Raw genomic sequence first — 23481 nt, 5'->3', positions numbered from 1 at the left:
AGACAGGGATGACAATTTAGGTTCAATGCAGTTTGGCAATATATTCTGTATCCCTATGCTTTATTCTAGTATGATACTGATGATGATATATGGAAAATAGAATCCTTATTCACTATTGTTGATCATGTGAATTGATATGGATACTATAAAAAACACTGTGATCATGCCTCAAAAATTTTAAAATTGATTTGCCATAAGATAAAATTACACCAATCTTGGCTATAAACCCTAAGCACCCCTACATATTACTACAGACATATATGCTAATCCATGTTTACTGATCTTCTATTCCTAATAGCCAGAAGTTGTAAGGAAGCCAGATATCCATAAACTGACAAAGTGATGCTGAAAATGAGGACATTACCAGCTGCTGGACCAGGTAATGAGAAGAAAAGGCAAAACTTCAGGAGAAAAAAAATCTCTTTGGTTGGTGGATCTGGGAGCACATATATTGCCTTGTCTGGACTCAGTGGGGGTGGGTGCATCTAACCAGTACAGAATTGATGTCCCAGGGAAAGATGATTGGGGCACACAAGGTGGGTGTGACTGGGTTCGGCAGCTATTCCATGGCTTTGATGTCTCCAATATTTAGGGGTCTTCAAAGTAATCCAGGCTTCACCCACACAGCTTCATACACTGGTCAATCTGGGCCTCAATGCAGTGGCACCCCTGACATGCATTGCCTCAGTGACTTTCCTTAGTCATTTAAGGAGTTTCTATTACCACTTTCTTCTAACCTAGACTTGAAGCCAGAGACACATGTTCAGTGTTGCCAAGCTCTCATGATTGTTGGAGCTGGAATATGGCCTTCTTGTTCACTACATCTGTATCAAATGTAATTCTGTTTTCAATGGTTTTCTTCATTGCTTAAGCTTTTCTTTAGTTCCTTTTAACAAATTGTGATTGTTTGCATATGCTTGGCCCAGGAATTGGCACTATTAGAAGGTGTGGCCTTGTTGGAGGAAGTGTGTAACTGTGCAGATGGACTTGGAGACCCTCCTCCTAGCTGCCTGAGGATGCTCAGTCTGATCCTGGCTTCTTCCGGGTAAAGATGTAGAACTCAGCTCCTCCTGCACCATGCCTGCCTGGATGCTGCCATGCTCTGCCTTGATGATAATGGACTGAACCTCTGAACCTGTAAGCCAGCCCCAATTAAATGTTGTCATTTAGATGACTTGCATTAATCATGGTGTCTATTCACAGCAATAAAACCCTAACAAAGACACAAATTAAAAGCTTAAGTGGGATGGGATCTTGCCCTAAGGTTACCATTTCCTTACTTTATTCCATTAAGTATCAAGCTTTTCTTTAAGATTTTTATCTTCTTGAGCAAAGGAGAAATATTTCATTGAAAAAGGAGTAAAGATTCACAAGAATAATAGTAATTTTAAGAGTTCTGGGACATGATTAAGAATCTCAAACAAATCAGTAGCCTTCCTCTACTCAAAGGATAAACAGACTGCGAAAGAAATTAGGGAAGTGATACCATTCACAATAGTAACAAATAATATAAAATACCTCGGTGTGGCTCTAACAAAGCAAGTGAAAGATCTGTATGACAAGAACTTCAAGTCTCTGAAGAAAGAAATTGAAGAAGATTTCAGAAGATGGAAAGACCTTCCATGCTCGTTCATTGGCAGGATTAATATTGTAAAAATGGCCATCTTGCCAAAAGCAATCTACAGATTCAATGTAATTCCCATCAAAATCCCAACTCAATCCTATCTTTCTATCATAGAGATAGAAAGAGCCATTCACAAATTCATTTGGAATAACAAAAAGAAAAAACAAAACAAAACAGGATAGTGAAAACTATTCTCAACAATAAAAGAAATTCTGGGGGAATCATCATTCCTGACCTCAAGCTGTATTACAGAATAACTGTGATAAAAACTGAATGGTATTGGTACAGACACAGACAGGTATATCACTGGAATAGAATTGAAGACCCAGAAATGAACCCTCACAGCTATGGTCACTTGATCTTTGACAAAACAGCTAAAACCATTCAGTAAAAAAAAGACAGCATTTTCCCCCAAGACAACCGAAATGTTTTAATAGCTGTCCCCCAGAGCCCACTCTCCTCAAAAACTTAAATAAAACAGGAACTTGTCAGCTACCAGCTGAATTCAGCCCACTGGAGGGAGGTGACCCCAAGGGCCTTGGGAAACACCATGAGTGCCCAGTCTAGAACTTCTCCCAGCATTGAGCTCATACAGCCTGTCAAGTCCAGTCCCTGTAACTCCCTTGGCTGTAGAAGCATACAATTCTACACAACCCTACTGGGGTGCGAGATGCAGCCCAGGTAGGTCACAGATATGAATCCAGAACAGAATTAGGCTCTTCAGGCCAGCCCAAGTCCAGCCCCCTGCACCTGCTGCAGCCTGGGGAAAGAACTGTATGAGTCATACACATTGTACCATGTACCTCTAAGGTAACTGGGTCCCAAGACACATGAGGGATTGATAAGAATGTTCTCAATCTTGTTATTGCACAGGCTAACTGAGGTCACAGGCCTATCCTGGGCAAGAAGCAAACCAAAGCATGGTAGTTGTATTTCAGACAACATCCCTAGAACAACTTTTGTGAGGTAGGCTATGTTGTCTTATGCTACAAATCGGGAACAAGGGCTCATGAGAGGTGAAGTGTTTGCCCAGAACATAGCAGTCAGGATTTAAGGCCAGATGGGGTTGGTTGCAATGCCCACAGGTTTTCTCAAGGGAAACAAACTCTTCTAACAAAGATCTTTAAGTTAAAAGTTCAGGAAGTCTCTGCCTAGCCTTATATCCACTCCTAGCCTTGGGAAGCTAGATGTCAGGACAGGTTCACAGTGGTCCCCAGATGGGTTGCTGTCCCAACAGCAATAGTAACAGTGCTACAGATTATGGGTCTGGCTACACAAGAGCTAGAGGTGAGGTGAAGGCCAATCTGCTCTGGAAACTTTGTGGCCCCAAGTAGGCAGTGCCACACCATTGAGCCAGGCGGTTTCTAATAGGTTGTAGAAGTGGGCCCTTAGGGTATGACCTGGTGGGCTGGTGCTGGCACCAGAACAAGGTGGGGGATTACATAACCCTTCCCCAGTGGTGGTCTTTGCTTTCTTGGGGTCAGGCATTGGTGTCTTCCTCCCTGGCTAATTTACCGTACCAACTTACAACTTCCGAGCCAGGACTTGGCTTTCTGGCTCATCTCTGGTCACCATGGGTTCTAATGGGGATTAAGTTCTGGTAAAGGCACCTGCTACTCATTCACACAGTTCCAGTTGCTACAGGGCTGTCCTGTGCTCACTCAGCTGGTGTCAGATACAGTCATGCCATTGTAGGCCCAGCAGGTCAGGCTAGGTTTCAGGCAGGTGACACAGTGCTAGCAGCTTCAGCATTCATGAGGAGCAGCCCTGTAGGGCACATTCATTCAGTATACCCTTCTCTAACAGAGTGGTGATCCGTAGTTGTGCATGGTGGTCCTGCAGCATATAGTTCACAGAAGCCTGTGGCAGATTTGGAAAGAGAGACGCCTTCACCAGATGGATGGGCACGAAGATAGCAGCAGCCTGTACTACATGAGGAAAGGGGCACTATTGTGTGCACAGAAACTTACGCAGCTGGGATAGCAGTTTGCCTAGTAGCCCTGAAACCACTCTGGCAGTTGTGCTACACAGTCTGGCCCCATCACCCAGTTGTCCCAAACCACTCACACAGTTTCTCTGGTGGAGAATGGGCCACAGAGCCAGAGGTGGAATCACAGAAGGATGTGTGCATCCCTGTAAAGTGCTGTTCTGGGGAGTCCACTGGGGCTGCAATGGGAGCTTAAGCAGAGGCTGCAATAGGGCCTGAGAATGGAGCAGGAGCTGGTGATGGAAGTGGAGCAGAGGCTGGGGCTGGGGAGGCCATGGCTATGGCTGGTGGGCTAAGCGGGCCAGGTTGAAACATGCTACCGGCAAAGATTGAGTGAGAATCTGCAGTCCTGTGGGCACAGATTGGGGGTTAGATGCAGGCTGTACAGGGGAAGGGGCAGGGACAGTTACAGGAGTGAGGGTAAGGGGACATGGGACCATAGCTGTAGGTAAGGGTGCAGGAGAGAGTATCTTGAATTTTCGGAACATGAAGGCCACAGAGCTGTGGAAGTTGGTCCTTGGTGTGACATCTGCAGTTACTTCAGGTATTTCTGTGACTATCTTTTTTAGGCCAGGCATACCTGACACTGTGTTTTCTATACCTGGCCCATCCACAGCTTCACTGGATTTATCATGCACCTCAGGACTAGGGACCTTGAGAGGAACACCCTCTGCCATTGACTTTTTCACACTGGCAAGTCGAGAGCAGTGAGGCCTGGAGTCTCCATCCTGAACAGGCAGAGTCCCCTTGCAATCTTTGTATTGGGTCTTACTGGTGGCAGGGGCTGAGTCCTACTCAGATCTGGGCTTAGGTATCGGCACATCCAGGTAGTCATGGTAGAGGGGTCAGACTAAAAAAATTGTCAATCACAGGCATTGGTGGAGAGCTGAGAGGTCTAGCATCCTTCTGTGGAAGAGACTGGTGCTCCTTGGCACAGGGATACAGTGCTGGTGAGGTGCAGGGAACTGGACTGTCTCGGATAACAATAGGTACTCCAGGACGCTTATTGGGCCTGAGCTGGAGTTGTTCTTTCCTCCAGCGGGGCAGCCACATCTCTAGAGTTTCTGGCATTGGCTTCTCTGCAGGTCTCATGGCTCAGAACATGGCTGGCTGGCTGGCAAAGGCTGGCATGTTTGCTGGAAGGCACCAGACTGTGGCACAGGCTGCACACTGTTCTGGGAATGGGAAGGTGGGGTGCCCCCAAGCCTGGGGTATGCCCATAGAGAGAGATGTCATTCCTGGCATAATAAAAACCCAGAGTTTTGCTCTCTGCTCCCAAACCCCGTGGGAGAGAGACCTCACCGCCTGATCAGGTGGGCACTCCTGAGGCTGCAGAGCGGAGGAGACCACCAACACTGCCCACCCCTGCCCACATCCCTGGCCCAAGAGGCAACTGTAAAAGGCCTCTGGGTTCCCGTAGGGGAGGGCCCGGGAGCGGCAGGACCCCTGCGCCTGAGACACTGCCGGAACCTGAAGGAAACAGACCGGATAAACAGTTCTCTGCACCCAAATCCCGAGGGAGGGAGAGCTGAACCTTCAGAGAGGCGGACACGCCTGGGAAACCAGAAGAGACTGCACTCTGTGCACATCCAGGCGCCAGAGGAAAACACCAAACGCCATCTGGAACCCTGGTGCACGGAGGCTCCCGGAAAGAGCGGCGCAGATCTTCCCGGTTGCTGCCACAGCGGAGAGGACTTAGGCCGTACCCCACGAGCAAACTTGAGCCTTGGAACTGCAGGTAGGACCAACTTTTCCCCTGCAAGAAACCTGCCTGGTGAACTCAGGACACACAGAGGCAAAATTCCTCTAAGGCCGGGCACTTCCTGTGTTTACCGGAAGTCCCACACCAGCGGATCCCGGACCGCAGCAGCTCTCTGCTCCCAAACCCCGTGGGAGAGAGACCTCACCGCCTGATCAGGTGGGCACTCCTGAGGCTGCAGAGCGGAGGAGACCACCAACACTGCCCACCCCTGCCCACATCCCTGGCCCAAGAGGCAACTGTATAAGGCCTCTGGGTTCCCGTAGGGGAGGGCCCGAGAGCGGCAGGACCCCTGCGCCTGAGACACTGCCGGAACCTGAAGGAAACAGACCGGATAAACAGTTCTCTGCACCCAAATCCCGAGGGAGGGAGAGCTGAACCTTCAGAGAGGCAGACACGCCTGGGAAACCAGAAGAGACTGCACTCTGTGCACATCCAGGCGCCAGAGGAAAACACCAAACGTCATCTGAAACCCTGGTGCACGGAGGCTCCCGGAAGGAGCGGCACAGATTTTCCCGGTTGCTGCCACAGCGGAGAGGACTTAGGCAGTACCCCACGAGCAAACTTGAGCCTTGGAACCGCAGGTAGGACCAATTTTTCCCCTGCAAGAAACCTGCCTGGTGAACTCAAGACACAGGCCCACAGGAACAGTTGAAGACCTGTAGAGAGGAAAAACTACACGCCCGAAAGCAGAACACTCTGTCCCCATAACTGGCTGAAAGAAAACAGGAAAACAGGTCTACAGCACTCCTGACACACAGGTTATAGGACAGTCTAGCCACAGTCAGAAATAGCAGAACAAAGTAACACTAGAGATAATCTGATGGCGAGAGGCAAGCACAGGAACCCAAGCAACAGAAACCAAGACTACATGGCATCATCGGAGCCCAATTCTCCCACCAAAGCAAACACGGAATATCCAAACACACCAGAAAAGCAAGACCTAGTTTCAAAATCATATTTGATCATGATGCTGGAGGACTTCAAGAAAGACATAAAGAACTCCCTTAGAGAAAAAGTAGAAGCCTACAGAGAGGAATCGCAAAAATCCCTGAAAGAATTCCAGGAAAACACAATCAAACAGTTGAAGGAATTAAAAATGGAAATAGAAGCAATCAAGAAAGAACACATGGAAACAACCCTGGACATAGAAAATCAAAAGAAAAGACAAGGAGCTGTAGATACAAGCTTCACCAACAGAATTCAAGAGATGGAAGAGAGAATCTCAGGAGCAGAAGATTCCATAGAAATCATTGACTCAACTGTCAAAGATAATGTAAAGCGGAAAAAGCTACTGGTCCAAAACATACAGGAAATCCAGGACTCAATGAGAAGATCAAACCTAAGGATAATAGGTATAGAAGAGAGTGAAGACTCCCAGCTCAAAGGACCAGTAAATATCTTCAACAAAATCATAGAAGAAAACTTCCCTAACCTAAAAAAAGAGATACCCATAGACATACAAGAAGCCTACAGAACTCCAAATAGATTGGACCAGAAAAGAAACACTTCCCGTCACATAATTGTCAAAACACCAAACGCACAAAATAAAGAAAGAATATTAAAAGCAGTAAGGGAAAAAGGTCAAGTAACATATAAAGGCAGACCTATCAGAATCACACCAGACTTCTCGCCAGAAACTATGAAGGCCAGAAGATCCTGGACTGATGTCATACAGACCCTAAGAGAACACAAATGCCAACCCAGGTTACTGTATCCAGCAAAACTCTCAATTAACATTGATGGAGAAACCAAGATATTCCATGACAAAACCAAATTTACACAATATCTTTCTACAAATCCAGCACTACAAAGGATAATAAATGGTAAAGCCCAATATAAGGAGGCAAGCTATACCCTAGAAGAAGCAAGAAACTAATCGTCTTGGCAACAAAACAAAGAGAAGAAAAGCACACAAACATAACCTCACATCCAAATATGAACATAACAGGAAGCAATAATCACTATTCCTTAATATCTCTCAACATCAATGGCCTCAACTCCCCAATAAAAAGACATAGATTAACAAACTGGATATGCAACGAGGACCCTGCATTCTGCTGCCTACAGGAAACACACCTCAGAGACAAAGACAGACATTACCTCATAGTGAAAGGCTGGAAAACAATTTTCCAAGCAAATGGTCAGAAGAAGAAAGCTGGAGTAGCCATTCTAATATCAAATAAAATCAATTTTCAACTAAAAGTCATCAAAAAAGATAAGGAAGGACACTTCATATTCATCAAAGGAAAAATCCACCAAGATGAAGTCTCAATCCTAAATATCTATGCCCCAAATACAAGGGCACCTACATATGTAAAAGAAACCTTACTAAAGCTCAAAACACACATTGCACCTCACACAATAATAGTGGGAGATTTCAACACCCCACTCTCATCAATGGACAGATCATGGAAACAGAAATTAAACAGAGATGTAGACAAACTAAGAGAAGTCATGAGCCAAATGGACTTAATGGATATTTATAGAACATTCTATCCTAAAGCAAAAGGATATACCTTCTTCTCAGCTCCTCATGGTACTTTCTCCAAAATTGACCATATAATTGGTCAAAAAACGGGCCTCAACAGGTACAGAAAGATAGAAATAATCCCATGCGTGCTATCGGACCACCGCGGCCTAAAACTGGTCTTCAATAACAATAAGGGAAGAATGCCCACATATACGTGGAAATTGAACAATGCTCTACTCAATGATAACCTGGTCAAGGAAGAAATAAAGAAAGAAATTAAAAACTTTTTAGAATTTAATGAAAATGAAGGCACAACATACCCAAACTTATGGGACACAATGAAAGCTGTGCTAAGAGGAAAACTCATAGCGCTGAGTGCCTGCAGAAAGAAACAGGAAAGAGCATATGTCAGCAGCTTGACAGCACACCTAAAAGCTCTAGAACAAAAAGAAGCAAATACACCCAGGAGGAGTAGAAGGCAGGAAATAATCAAACTCAGAGCTGAAATCAACCAAGTAGAAACAAAAAGGACCATAGAAAGAATCAACAGAACCAAAAGTTGGTTCTTTGAGAAAATCAACAAGATAGATAAACCCTTAGCCAGACTAACGAGAGGACACAGAGAGTGCGTCCAAATTAACAAAATCAGAAATGAAAAGGGAGACATAACTACAGATTCAGAGGAAATTCAAAAAATCATCAGATCTTACTATAAAAACCTATATTCAACAAAACTTGAAAATCTGCAGGAAATGGACAATTTCCTAGACAGATACCAGGTACCGAAGTTAAATCAGGAACACATAAACCAGTTAAACAACCCCATAACTCCTAAGGAAATAGAAGCAGTCATTAAAGGTCTCCCAACCAAAAACAGCCCAGGTCCAGACGGGATTAGTGCAGAATTCTATCAAGCCTTCATAGAAGACCTTATACCAATATTATCCAAACTATTCCACAAAATTGAAACAGATGGAGCCCTACCGAATTCCTTCTATGAAGCCACAATTACTCTTATACCTAAACCACACAAAGACCCAACAAAGAAAGAGAACTTCAGACCAATTTCCCTTATGAATATCGACGCAAAAATACTCAATAAAATTCTGGCAAACCGAATTCAAGAGCACATCAAAACAATCATCCACCATGATCAAGTAGGCTTCATCCCAGGCATGCAGGGATGGTTTAATATAAGGAAAACCATCAACGTGATCCATCATATAAACAAACTGAAAGAACAGAACCACATGATCATTTCATTAGATGCTGAGAAAGCATTTGACAAAATTCAACACCCCTTCATGATAAAAGTCCTGGAAAGAATAGGTATTCAAGGCCCATACCTAAACATAGTAAAAGCCATATACAGCAAACCAGTTGCTAACATTAAACTAAATGGAGAGAAACTTGAAGCAATCCCACTAAAATCAGGGACTAGACAAGGCTGCCCACTCTCTCCCTACTTATTCAATATAGTTCTTGAAGTTCTAGCCAGAGCAATCAGACAACAAAAGGAGATCAAGGGGATACAGGTCGGAAAAGAAGAGGTCAAAATGTCACTATTTGCAGACGACATGATAGTATATTTAAGTGATCCCAAAAGTTCCACCAGAGAACTACTAAAGCTGATAAACAACTTCAGCAAAGTGGCTGGGTATAAAATTAACTCAAATAAATCAGTTGCCTTCCTCTATACAAAAGAGAAACAAGCCGAGAAAGAAATTAGGGAAACGACACCCTTCATAATAGACCCAAATAATATAAAGTACCTCGGTGTGACTTTAACCAAGCAAGTAAAAGATCTGTACAATAAGAACTTCAAGACACTGAGGAAAGAAATTGAAGAAGACCTCAGAAGATGGAAAGATCTCCCATGCTCATGGATTGGCAGGATTAATATAGTAAAAATGGCCATTTTACCAAAAGCGATCTACAGATTCAATGCAATCCCCATCAAAATACCAATCCAATTCTTCAAAGAGTTAGACAGAACAATTTGCAAATTCATCTGGAATAACAAAAAACCCAGGATAGCTAAAGCTATCCTCAACAATAAGAGGACTTCAGGGGGAATCACTATCCCTGAACTCAAGCAGTATTACAGAGCAATAGTGATAAAAACTGCATGGTATTGGTACAGAGACAGACAGATAGACCAATGGAATAGAATTGAAGACCCAGAAATGAACCCACACACCTATGGTCACTTGATTTTTGACAAAGGAGCCAAAACCATCCAATGGAAAAAAGATAGCATTTTCAGCAAATGGTGCTGGTTCAACTGGAGGGCAACATGTAGAAGAATGCAGATCGATCCATGCTTATCACCCTGTACAAAGCTTAAGTCCAAGTGGATCAAGGACCTCCACATGAAACCAGACACACTCAAACTAATAGAAGAAAAACTAGGGAAGCATCTGGAACACATGGGCACTGGAAAAAATTTCCTGAACAAAACACCAATGGCTTATGCTCTAAGATCAAGAATCGACAAATGGGATCTCATAAAACTGCAAAGCTTCTGTAAGGCAAAGGACACTGTGGTTAGGACAAAACGGCAACCAACAGATTGGGAAAAGATCTTTACCAATCCTATAACAGATAGAGGCCTTATATCCAAAATATACAAAGAACTCAAGAAGTTAGACCACAGGGAAACAAATAACCCTATTAAAAAATGGGGTTCAGAGCTAAACAAAGAATTCACAGCTGAGGAATGCCGAATGGCTGAGAAACACCTAAAGAAATGTTCAACATCTTTAGTCATAAGGGAAATGCAAATCAAAACAACCCTGAGATTTCACCTCACACCAGTGAGAATGGCTAAAATCAAAAACTCAGGTGACAGCAGATGCTGGCGAGGATGTGGAGAAAGAGGAACACTCCTCCATTGTTGGTGGGATTGCAGACTGGTAAAACCATTCTGGAAATCAGTCTGGAGGTTCCTCAGAAAATTGGACATTGAACTGCCTGAGGATCCAGCCATACCTCTCTTGGGCATATACCCAAAATATGCCTCAACATATAAAAGAGACACGTGCTCCACTATGTTCATCGCAGCCTTATTTATAATAGCCAGAAACTGGAAAGAACCCAGATGCCCTTCAACAGAGGAATGGATACAGAAAATGTGGTACATCTACACAATGGAATATTACTCAGCTATCAAAAACAACGAGTTTATGAAATTCGTAGGCAAATGGTTGGAACTGGAAAATATCATCCTGAGTGAGCTAACCCACTCACAGAAAGACATACAGGGTATGCACTCATTGATAAGTGGCTATTAGCCCAAATGCTTGAATTACCCTAGATCCCTAGAACAAAGGAAACTCAAGACGGATGATCAAAATGTGAATGCTTCACTCCTTCTTTAAATGAGGAAAAAGAATACCCTTGGCAGGGAAGGGAGAGGCACAGATTAAAACAGAGACTGAAGGAACACCCATTCAGAGCCTGCCCCACAGGTGGCCCATACATATACAGCCACCCAATTAGACAAGATGGATGAAGCAAAGAAGTGCAGACCGACAGGAGCCGGATGTAGATCGCTCCTGAGAGACACAGCCAGAATACAGCAAATACAGAGGCGAATGCCAGCAGCAAACCACTGAACTGAGAATAGGTCCCCCGTTGAAGGAATCAGAGAAAGAACTGGAAGAGCTTGAAGGTGCTCGAGACCCCAAAAGTACAACAATGTCAAGCAACCAGAGCTTCCAGGGACTAAGCCACTACCTAAAGACTATACATGGACTGACCCTGGACTCTGTCCCCATAGGTAGCAATGAATATCCTAGTAAGAGCACCAGTGGAAGGGGAAGCCCTGGGTCCTGCTAAGACTGAACCCCCAGTGAACTAGACTATGCGGGGAGGGTGGCAATGGGGGGAGGTTTGGGAGGGGAACACCCATAAGGAAGGGGAGGGGGGAGGGTGATGTTTGTCCGGAAACCGGGAAAGGGAATAACACTTGAAATGTATATAAGAAATACTAAAGTTAATAATAAAAAAAAATAAAATAAAAAAAAATAAAAGCAAAAAAAAAAAAAAAACCCAGAGTTTTGGGGACAAAGTCCAGTGGGTACCTTGGAGCAAAAGGGGCTCCAGCTTGATCCCTTGTGAAGGTTCTGGGAGGGGTGCATAGGAATATAGATAACTGTCTATCCTAACAGGGGGCATGTAGGGATTCCAGGCTGCCTGTTGCCTCAGGTAGGGGCTTCTCAGTCCAACAGCTTGGTACACAGCCCTTTATAGGCTCCTAGAGGCAGAAGTTGGAGCAAAGATATTTTCTGGGTGGTGACAAGATGGAGGGCAAGCTAAGTCCTGTAGGGGTAGGGGCAGTGGATAGTGGGCTGGCACTGCATCCTGGCAAGGTTGTCCTTGGGGCTGTGCAAGCTGGATCAAGGGAATGGAGGGCCCCTCAGACATTGCTTGCTTGGGAACCTCAGAATAAAGACCAGTGTACTTGGAATCCAGGAAATCTGTGCTTTGGATAGTTTGACACTTCTCCAAGAATGCCTAGCATGGGGAAAAAGTAAGGGAAGAGTCCCTGCGCAGATGGTAACCCATGCAAGAATGTCCCATCCAGGGGCTGACCCTTGCTAGGAGCTGTAGCTAGAGAACAGGGTGGGTCAACAGAAGGCAGCAGGGGCCCTGGCACCAGGGTCCAGACAACATTCAGTGGTCTCTTTGTTCCCCCATCTCCGAGGCAAGTGGAGAGTCCAGAATACAACGGGCTGGGGTAGACAGGCTTGGGTGCTACCAGAGGTGGGCCTGAGTACACATGAGCCTGGGGACCAAAGGGCAGGAGCTCACTGTAATCTTCTATCTTTTCAGAGCATTCAGATGGAGGATGGTAGGGCAGGCAGTTTGTCAGTAGGTTGTTACCCTGAAGCGGGGATCCTGCCTCACCAGTGGGGTACAAGGATGAATATGGGGGTCCAGGATACCAACTTCTCAGATGCTGCCTTGGAAGTACAGGAGGAGAGCAGGAGAAGTATGCACCTTTGTAAATCCAGGCATCTTGGTACCTAGCAGAAAAGGACAGACCTTGTCCTGTCCCTGGATCTGGCTCCAGGCAAGGCAGCTTGTCATAAATCATAGGCCCCAGAGACCCCAGGGGCCACTTCTCTGCCATTACTGTGAAGGTGTCAAGCTCTCCAAAACCTCTGCTACTTGACTTGCTGACATTCAGAGCACCAAGCTTCTGGCAGCTGCCACCCAGAGCAGCAGCTGCATCCTCCAGCACCGCCTAAACTGAGGGTCCCTGTCCTTCTGGCCTTGCACAGGAAGTCCCAGCAGGCAACTAGCACAGAGGTACATTCCCCACTGCCATTCCAGAAATGGTGCTGGTTCAACTGCTGGTCAGCAGGTAGAAGAATACAAATCAATATATTCTTATCACCTTGTACAAAAGGTCAAGTCCAAGTAAATCAAGGATATCCACATAAAACCAGATACAATGAAACTAACAGAAGAGAAAGAAGGGAAGAGCTTGGAACACATGGGCACAGGAGAACACTTCCTGAACGGAGTATCAGTGGCTTATGTTCTAAGATCAAGAATCAACAAATGGGACCTCATAACATTGCAAAGTTTCTGTAAGGCAAAGGACACTGTCATTAGGAGAAAACAGCAACCAACAGATTGGGAAAAGATCTTTACCATTCCTATATCTAATAGAGGGCTAATATCCAATATATACAAAGAACTCAAGAAATTAGACTCCAGAGAATCAAATAACCCTATTAAAAATGGGGTACAGAGCTAAACAAAGAATTCTCAACTGAGGAATATCAAATGGCTGAGAAGCACCTAAAGAAATGTTCAACATCTTTAGTTATAAGGGAAATGCAAGTCAAAACAACCCTGAAATTCCACCTCATACCAGTCAGATTGGATAAAATCAAAATCTCAGATGACAGCAGATGCTGGTGAGGATGTGGAGAAAGAGGAATATTCCTCCATTGTTGATGGGATTGCTAGCTGGGACAATCACTCTCGAAATCAGTCTGGCAGTTTCCCAGAAAATTGGACATAGTACTACCTGAGGACCCAACTATACCACTCCTGGTCATAAACCCAAAAGATGCTCCAACATATAACAAGGACACATGCTCTACTATATTCATAGCAGCCTTATTTATAATAGCTAGAAGCTGGAAAGAACCTAGATATCCTTCAACAGAGGAATGGATACAGAAAATATGGTACACTTATATAATGGAGTACTACTCCGCTATTAAAAACAATGACTTCGTGAAATTCTTAGGCAAATGGATGGAGCCAGAAAATATCCTGAGTGAGGTAACCCAATCACAAAAGAACACACATGGTATGCATTCACTGATAAGTAGATATTAGCCAAAAAGAAGCTTGAATACTCACAATACAACTCACAGACCATATGAAACCCAAGAAGAAGGAAGTCCAAAATGTGGATGCTTCCATTCTTCTTAGAATGGGGAACAGAATACTCACAGGAGGTAGAGGGTTGGAGGGACTTGGGAGGAAGAGAAGGGGGAGGTGAAATGGGGGGACTGGATCAGGTATGGGAGGAGACAGGGATGATATACAATGGATCAGGAATTTGAACGGAGATGTGTAGCAATGGGGTAGGGGGAACTGGAGGTAGCCACCAGCAAGTCCCAGATGCCAGGAAAGCTAGAGGCTCCCAGGATCCAACAGGGATGAGATAAACTGAAATGCCCACAAAGGAAAGAAGAAAGAGTGGAGCAGAGACTGAAGGAAAGACCACCCAGAGACTGCCCCTCCTGGTAATCCATCCCATATACAGACACCAAACTATTGGTGATGCCAAGAAGTGCTTGATGGCAGGAGCCTGTTATAGCTGTCCCCTGAAAGGCTCTGCCAGAGCCTGACAAATACAGAGGTGGATGTTCACAGCCAACAATTGGACTGAACATGGGGACCCCAATGGAAGAATTAGAAAAAGGTCTGAAGGAATTGAAGGTGTTTTCAATTCCGTAGGAAGAACAACAATATCAACAAACCACATCCCCCAGAACTCACAGGGAGTAAACCACCAACCAAAGAGTACACATGGAGAGACCCATGGCTCCTGCAGCATATGTAACAGAGGGTGGCATTGTCTGGCATCAGTAGGAGAAAAGGCCCTTCTTCCTGTGAAGGCTTCATTCCCCAGTGTACAGGAATGCCAAGGTCATGAGGTGGGAGTGGGTCCTTGGGAGGGGAAGCACCCTCAGAGTAGCAGGGGGATGACATAGGGGAGTTCTGCAGGGAAAATCTGGAAAGCGGATAACATTTGAAATATAAATACATAAAATATCCAATAAAAATTAAACATAAAATTACTATTGAAATATTTTATATTAGGTTTTCATAGTATATCTTCAAATAAAAAAAATCCAAACCTAAGAATTTCTGGTACAAAGTAGAGAACTCAGCTACTAACTAAAACATATTAAAGGTAACCAATAGAATTATAGGGAAGAAACCCGTGGATCCCGGCCTGCAGCAGCTCTCTGCTCCCAAACCCCGTGGGAGAGAGACCTCACCGCCTGGACAGGTGGGAACTCCTGAGGCTGCAGAGCAGAAGAGACCACCAACACTGCCCACCCCTGCCCAAATCCCTGGCCCAAGAGGAAACTGTATAAGGCCTCTGAGTTCCCGTAGAGGAGGGCCCAAGAGCAGCAGGACCGCTGCGTCTGAGACACCGCCAGAACCTGAAGGGATCTACCAAATAAACAGTTCTCTGCACCCAAATCCCATGGGAGGGAGAGCTAAACCTTCAGAGAGGCAGACACGCCTGGGAAACCAGAAGAGACTGCACTCTGCACACATCTCTGACGCCAGAGGAAAACACCAAACGCCATCTGGAACGCTGGTGCACTGAAGCTCCCGGAAAGGGCAGTGCAGATCTTCCTGGTTGCTACCCCCGCAGAGAGCTCATAAGCAACACCCCACGAGCAAACTTGAGCCTCGGGACCACATGTAAGGCCAACTTTTCTGCTGCAAGCGACCTGCCTGGTGAACTCAAGACACAGGCCCGCAGGAACAGTTGAAGACCTGTAGAGAGGAAAAGCTACACACCCGAAAGCAGAACACTCTGTCCCCATAACTGGCTGAAAGAAAACAGGAAAATAGGTCTACAGCACTCCTGACACACAGGCTTATAAGACAGTCTAGCCACTGTAAGAAATAGCAGAACAAAGAAACACTAGATAATCTGATGGCAAGAAGCAAGCGCAGGAACCCAAGCAAAAGAAACCAAGACTACATGGCATCATCGGAGCCCAATTCTCCCACCAAAACAAACAAGGAATATCCAAACACACCAGAAAAGCAAGATCTAGTTTCAAAATCATATTTGATCATGATGCTGGAGGACTTCAAGAAAGACGTGAAGAACTCCCTTAGAGAAACACAGGAAAACATTAATAAACAAGTAGAAGCCTACAGAGAGAAATCACAAAAATCCGTGAAAGAATGCCAGGAAAACACAATCAAACAGCTGAAGGAAATAAAAATGGAAATAAAAGCAATCAAGAAAGAACACATGGAAACAACCCTGGATATAGAAAACCAAAAGAAGAGACAAGGAGCTGTAGATACAAGCTTCACCAACAGAATACAAGAGATGGAAGAGAATCTCAGGAGCAGAAGATTCCATAGAAATCATTGACTCAACTGTCAAAGACAATGTAAAGCGGAAAAATCTACTGATCCAAAACATACAGGAAATCCAGGACTCAATGAGAAGATCAAACCTAAGGATAATAGGTATAGAAGAGAGTGAAGACTCCCAGCTCAAAGGACCAGTAAATATCTTCAACAAAATCATAGAAGAAAACTTCTCTAACCTAAAAAAAGAGATACTCATAGGCATACAAGAAGCCTACAGAACTCCAAATAGATTGGACCAGAGAAGAAACAACTCCCATCACATAATAGTCAAAACACCAAACGCACAAAATAAAGAAAGAATATTAAAAGCAGTAAGGGAAAAAGGTCAAGTAACATATAAAGGCAGACCTATCAGAATCACAACAGACTTTTCACCAGAAACTATGAAGCCAGAAGATCCTGGACTGATGTCATACAGACCATAAGAGAACACAAATGCCAGCCCAGGTTACTGTATCCTGCAAAACTCTCAATTAACATAGATGGAGAAACCAAGATATTCCATGACAAAATCAAGTTTACACAATATGTTTCTACAAATCCAGCACTACAAAGGATAATAAATGGTAAAGCCCAAAATAAGGAGGCAAGCTATACCCTAGAAGAAGCAAGAAACTAGTCATCTTGGTAACAAAACAAAGAGAAGAAAAGCACACAAACATAACCTCATATCCAAATATGAATATAACAGGAAGCAATAATCACTACTCCTTAATATCTCTCAACATCAATGGCCTCAACTCCCCAATAAAAAGACATAGATTAACAAACTGGATACGCAACGAGGACCCTGCATTCTGCTGCCTAAAGGAAACACATCTCAGAGACAAAGACAGACACTACCTCAGAGTGAAAGGCTGGAAAAAAACTTTCCAAGCAAATGGTCCGAAGAAGCAAGCTGGAGTAGCCATGCTAATATCAAATAAAATCAATTTTCAACTAAAAGTCATCAAAAAAGATAAGGAAGGACACTTCATATTCATCAAAAGAAAAATCCACCCAGATGAACTCTCAATCCTAAATATCTATGGCCCAATTACAAGGGCACCTACATACATAAAAGAAACCTTACTAAAGCTCAAAACACACATTGCACCTCACACAATAATAGTAGGAGATTTCAACACCCCACTCTCATCAATGGACAGATCATGGAAACAGAAATTAAACAGAGATGTAGACAGACTAAGAGAAGTCATGAGCCAAATGGACTTAACAGATATTTATAGAACATTCTATCCTTAAGCAAAAGAATATACCTTCTTCTCAGCTCCTCATGGTACTTTCTCCAAAATTGACCATGTAATTGGTCAAAAAACGGGCCTCAACAGGTACAGAAAGATAGAAATAATCCCACGCATGCTACCAGACCACCGTGACCTAAAGCTGGTCTTCAAAAACAATAAGGGAAGAATGCCCACATATACGTGGAAATTGAACAATGCTCTACTCAATGATAACCTGGTCAAGGAAGAAATAAAGAAAGAAATTAAAGACTTCTTAGAATTTAATGAAAATGAAGGTACAACATACCCAAACTTATGGGACACGATGAAAGCTGTGCTAAGAGGAAAACTCATAGCGCTAAGTGCCTGCAGAAAGAAACAGGAAAGAGCATATGTCAGCAGCTTGACAGCACACCTAAAAGCTCTAGAACAGAAAGAAGCAAATACACCCAGGAGGAGTAGAAGGCAGGAAATAATCAAACTCAGAGCTGAAATCAACCAAGTACAAACAAAACGGACCATAGAAAGAATCAACAGAACCAAAAGTTGGTTCTTTGAGAAAATCAACAAGATAGATAAACCCTTAGCCACACTAACGAGAGGACACAGAGAGTGTGTCCAAATTAACAAAATCAGAAATGAAAAGGGAGGCATAACTACAGATTCAGAGGAAATTCAAAAAATCATCAGATCTTACTATAAAAGCCTATATTCAACAAAACTTGAAAATCTGCAGGAAATGGACAATTTCCTAGACAGATACCAGGTACCGAAGTTAAATCAGGAACACATAAACCAGTTAAACCACCCCATAACTCCTAAGGAAATAGAAGCAGTCATTAAAGGTCTCCCAACCAGAAAGAGCCCAGGTCCAGACGGGTTTAGTGTAGAATTCTATCAGACCTTCATAGAAGATCTCATACCAATATTATCCAAACTATTCCACAAACTTGAAACAGATGGAGCACTACCATATTCCTTCTATGAAGCCACAATTACTCTTATACCTAAACCACACAAAGAGCCAACAAAGAAAGACAACTTCAGCCCAAATTCCCTTATGAATATCGACACAAAAATACTCAATAAAATTCTGGCAAACCGAATCCAAGAGCACATCATTCACCATGATCAAGTAGGCTTCATTCCAGGCATGCAGGGATGGTTTAATATATGGACAACCATCAACGTGATCCATTATATAAACAAACTGAAAGAACAAAACCACATGATCATTTTATTAGATGCTGAGAAAGCATTTGACAAAATTCAACACCCCTTCATGATAAAAGTCCTGGAAAGAATAGGAATTCAAGGCCCATACCTAAACATAGTAAAAGCCATATACAGCAAACCGGTTGCTAACATTAAACTAAATGGAGAGAAACTTGAAGCAATCCCACTAAAATCAGGGACTAGACAAGGCTGCCCACTCTCTCCCTACTTATTCAATATAGTTCTTGAAGTTCTAGCCAGAGCAATCAGACAACAAAAGGAGGTCAAGGGGATACAGATCGGAAAAGAAGAAGTCAAAATATCACTATCTGCAGATGATGTGATAGTATATTTAAGTGATCCCAAAAGTTACACCAGAGAACTACTAAAGCTGATAAACAACTTCAGCAAAGCGGCTGGGTATAAAATTAACTCAAATAAATCAGTAGCCTTCCTCTACACAAAAGAGAAACCAGCCGAGAAAGAAATTAGGGAAACGACACCCTTCATAATAGACCCAAGTAATATAAAGTACCTCGGTGTGACTTTAACCAAGCAAGTAAAAGATTTGTACAATAAGAACTTCAAGACACTGAAGAAAGAAATTGAAGAAGACCTCAGAAGATGGAAAGATCTCCCATGCTTATGGATTGGCAGGATTAATACAGTAAAAATGGCCATTTTACCAAAAGCGATCTAGAGATTCAATGCAATCCCCATCAAAATACCAATCCAATTCTTCAAAGAGTTAGACAGAACAATTTGCAAATTCATCTGGAATAACAAAACCCCAGGATAGCTAAAATTATCCTCAACAATAAAAGGACTTCAGGGGGAATCACTATCCCTGAACTCAAGCAGTATTACAGAGCAATAGTGATAAAAACTGCATGGTATTGGTACAGAGACAGACAGATAGACCAATGGAATAGAATTGAAGACCCAGAAATGAACCCACACACCTATGGTCACTTGATTTTTGACAAAGGAGCCAAAACCATCCAATAGAAAAAAGATAGCATTTTCAGCAAATGTGGCTGGTTCAAGTGGAGGTCAACGTGTCGAAGAATGCAGATGGATCCATGCTTATCACCCTGTACAAAGCTTAAGTCCAAGTGGATCAAGGACCTCCACATCAAACCAGATACACTCAAACTAATAGAAGAAAAACTAGGGCAGCATCTGGAACACATGGGCACTGGAAAAAATTTCCTGAACAAAACACCAATGGCTTATGCTCTAAGATCAATAATCAACAAATGGGATCTCATAAAACTGCAAAGCTTCTGTAAGGCAAAGGACACTGTGGTTAGGACAAAACGGCAACCAACAGATTGGGAAAAGATCTTTACCAATCCTACAACAGATAGAGGCCTTATATCCAAAATATACAAAGAACTCAAGAAGTTAGACCGCAGGGAGACAAATAACCCTATTAAAAATGGGGTTCAGAACTAAACAAAGAATTCACAGCTGAGGAATGCAATGGCTGAGAAACACCTAAAGAAATGTTCAACATCTTTAGTCATAAGGGAAATGCAAATCAAAACAACCCTGAGATTTCACCTCACACCAGTGAGAATGGCTAAGATCAAAAACTCAGGTGACAGCAGATGCTGGAGAGGATGTGGAGAAAGAGGAACACTCCTCCATTGTTGGTGGGGTTGCAGACTGCTACAACCATTCTGGAAATCAGTCTGGAGGTTCCTCAGAAAATTGGACATTGAACTGCCTAAGGATCCATCTATACCTCTCTTGGGCATATACCCAAAAGATGCCCCAACATATAAAAAAGACACGTGCTCCACTATGTTCATCGTAGCCTTATTTATAATAGCCAGAAGCTGGAAAGAAACCAGATGCCCTTCAACAGAGGAATGGATACAGAAAATATGGTACATCTACACAATGGAATGCTACTCAGCTATCAAAAACAATGACGACACCGCCGGAACCTGAAGGAAACAGACCGGATAAACAGTTCTCTGCACCCAAATCCCATGGGAGGGAGAGCTAAACCTTCAGAGAGGCAGGCACGCCTGGGAAACCAGCAGAGACTGCACTCTGTGCACATCCAGACGCCAGAGGAAAACACCAAACGTCATCTGGAACTCTGGTGCACGGAGGCTCCCGGAAAGAGCGGCGCAGATCTTCCTGGTTGCTGCCACAGCGGAGAGGACTTAGGTAGTACCCCACGAGCAAACTTGAGCCTTGGAACCACAGATAGGACCAACTTTTCCCCTGCAAGAAACCTGCCTGGTGAACTCAGGACACACAGAGGCAAAATTCCTCTAGGACCGGGCACTTCCTGTGTTTACCGGAAGTCCCACACCCGCAGATCCTGGCCCGCAGCAGCTCTCTGCTCCCAAACCCCGTGGGAGAGAGACCTCACCACCTGATCAGGTGGGCACTCCTGAGGCTGCAGAGCAGAGGAGACCACCAACACTGCCCACCCCTGCCCATATCCCTGGCCCAAGATGCAACTGTATAAGGCCTCTGGGTTCCCGTACGGGAGGGCCCAGGAGCGGCAGGACCCCTGCGCCTGAGACACCGCCAGAACCTGAAGGAAACAGACTGGATAAACAGTTCTCTGCACCCAAATCCCATGGCAGGGAGAGCTAAACCTTCAGACAGGCAGGCACACCTGGAAAACCAAAAGAGACTGCACTCTGTGCACATCCAGACGCCAGAGGAAAACTCCAAACGTCATCTAGAACCCTGGTGCACGGAGGCTCCCGGAAAGAGCGGTGCAGATCTTCCCGGTTGCTGCCGCCGCGGAGAGGACTTAGGCAGTACCCCACGAGCAAACTTGAGCCTTGGAACCACAGGTAGGACCAACTTTTCCCCTGCAAGAAACCTGCCTGGTGAACTCAAGACACAGGCCCACAGGAACAGCTGAAGACCTGTAGAGAGGAAAAACTACAGGCCCAAAAGCAGAACACTCTGTCCCCATAACTGGCTGAAAGAAAACAGGAAAACAGGTCTACAGCACTCCTGACACACAGGCTTATAAGACAGTCTAGCCACTGTAAGAAATAGCAGAACAAAGAAACACTAGATAATCTGATGGCAAGAAGCAAGCGCAGGAACCCAAGCAACAGAAACCAAGACTACATGGCATCATCGGAGCCCAATTCTCCCACCAAAGCAAACACGGAATATCCAAACACACCAGAAAAGCAAGATCTTGTTTCAAAATCATATTTGATCATGATGCTGGAGGACATCAAGAAAGACATGAAGAACTCCCTTAGAGAACAAGTAGAAGCCTACAGAGAGGAATCGCAAAAATCCCTGAAAGAATTCCAGGAAAACACAATCAAACAGTTGAAGGAATTAAAAATGGAAATAGAAGCAATCAAGAAAGAACACATGGAAACAACCCTGGACATAGAAAATCAAAAGAAAAGACAAGGAGCTGTAGATACAAGCTTCACCAACAGAATACAAGAGATGGAAGAGAGAATCTCGGGAGCAGAAGATTCCATAGAAATCATTGACTCAACTGTCAAAGATAATGTAAAGCAGAAAAAGCTACTGGTCCAGGAAATCCAGGACTCAATGAGAAGATCAAACCTAAGGATAATAGGTATAGAAGAGAGTGAAGACTCCCAGCTCAAAGGACCAGTAAATATCTTCGACAAAATCATAGAAGAAAACTTCTCTAACCTAAAAAAAGAGATACCCATAGGCATACAAGAAGCCTACAGAACTCCAAATAGATTGGACCAGAAAAGAAACACCTCCCGTCACATAATTGTCAAAACACAAAACGCACAAAATAAAGAAAGAATATTAAAAGCAGTAAGGGAAAAAGGTCAAGTAACATATAAAGGCAGACCTATCATAATCACACCAGACTTTTCGCCAGAAACTATGAAGGCCAGAAGATCCTGGACAGATGTCATACAGACGCTAAGAGAACACAAATGCCAGCCCAGGTTACTGTATCCTGCAAAACTCTCAATTAATATAGATGGAGAAACCAAGATATTCCATGGCAAAACCAAGTTTACACAATATCTTTCTACAAATCCAGCACTACAAAGGATAATAAAGGGTAAAGCCCAACATAAGGAGGCAAGCTATACCCTAGAAGAAGCAAGAAACTAGTCATCTTGGTAACAAAACAAAGAGAAGAAAAGCACACAAACATAACCTCACATCCAAATATGAATATAACAGGAAGCAATAATCACTATTCCTTAATATCTCTCAACATCAATGGCCTCAACTCCCCAATAAAAAGACATAGATTAACAAACTGGATAAGCAATGAGGACCCTGCATTCTGCTGCCTACAGGAAACACACCTCAGAGACAAAGACAGACACTACCTCAGAGTGAAAGGCTGGAAAACAACTTTCCAAGCAAATGGTCAGAAGAAGCAAGCTGGAGTAGCCATTCTAATATCAAATAAAATCAATTTTCAATTAAAAGTCATCAAAAAAGATAAGGAAGGACACTTCATATTCATCAAAGGAAAAATCCACCAACATGAACTCTCAATCCTCATCTTCGGTTGGTTTA

General features: G+C 43.8%; 1 pseudogene; it reads right to left on the bottom strand.

Moving 5' to 3' along the window:
• Nucleotides 1–2875: 2875 nt before the first annotated feature.
• Nucleotides 2876–12980, bottom strand: C8h15orf39-ps1 (similar to human chromosome 15 open reading frame 39, pseudogene 1; annotated as a pseudogene).
• Between the last annotated feature and the right edge of the window lie 10501 nt (nucleotides 12981–23481).

The sequence above is a fragment of the Rattus norvegicus genome, chromosome X (assembly GCF_036323735.1).
Source record: "Rattus norvegicus strain BN/NHsdMcwi chromosome X, GRCr8, whole genome shotgun sequence".
In the NCBI taxonomy this organism is placed as follows: Eukaryota; Metazoa; Chordata; class Mammalia; order Rodentia; family Muridae; genus Rattus; species Rattus norvegicus.
The sequence above is the reverse complement of the archived record's forward strand: the minus strand, read 5'-3'. Positions and strand labels throughout refer to the sequence as shown.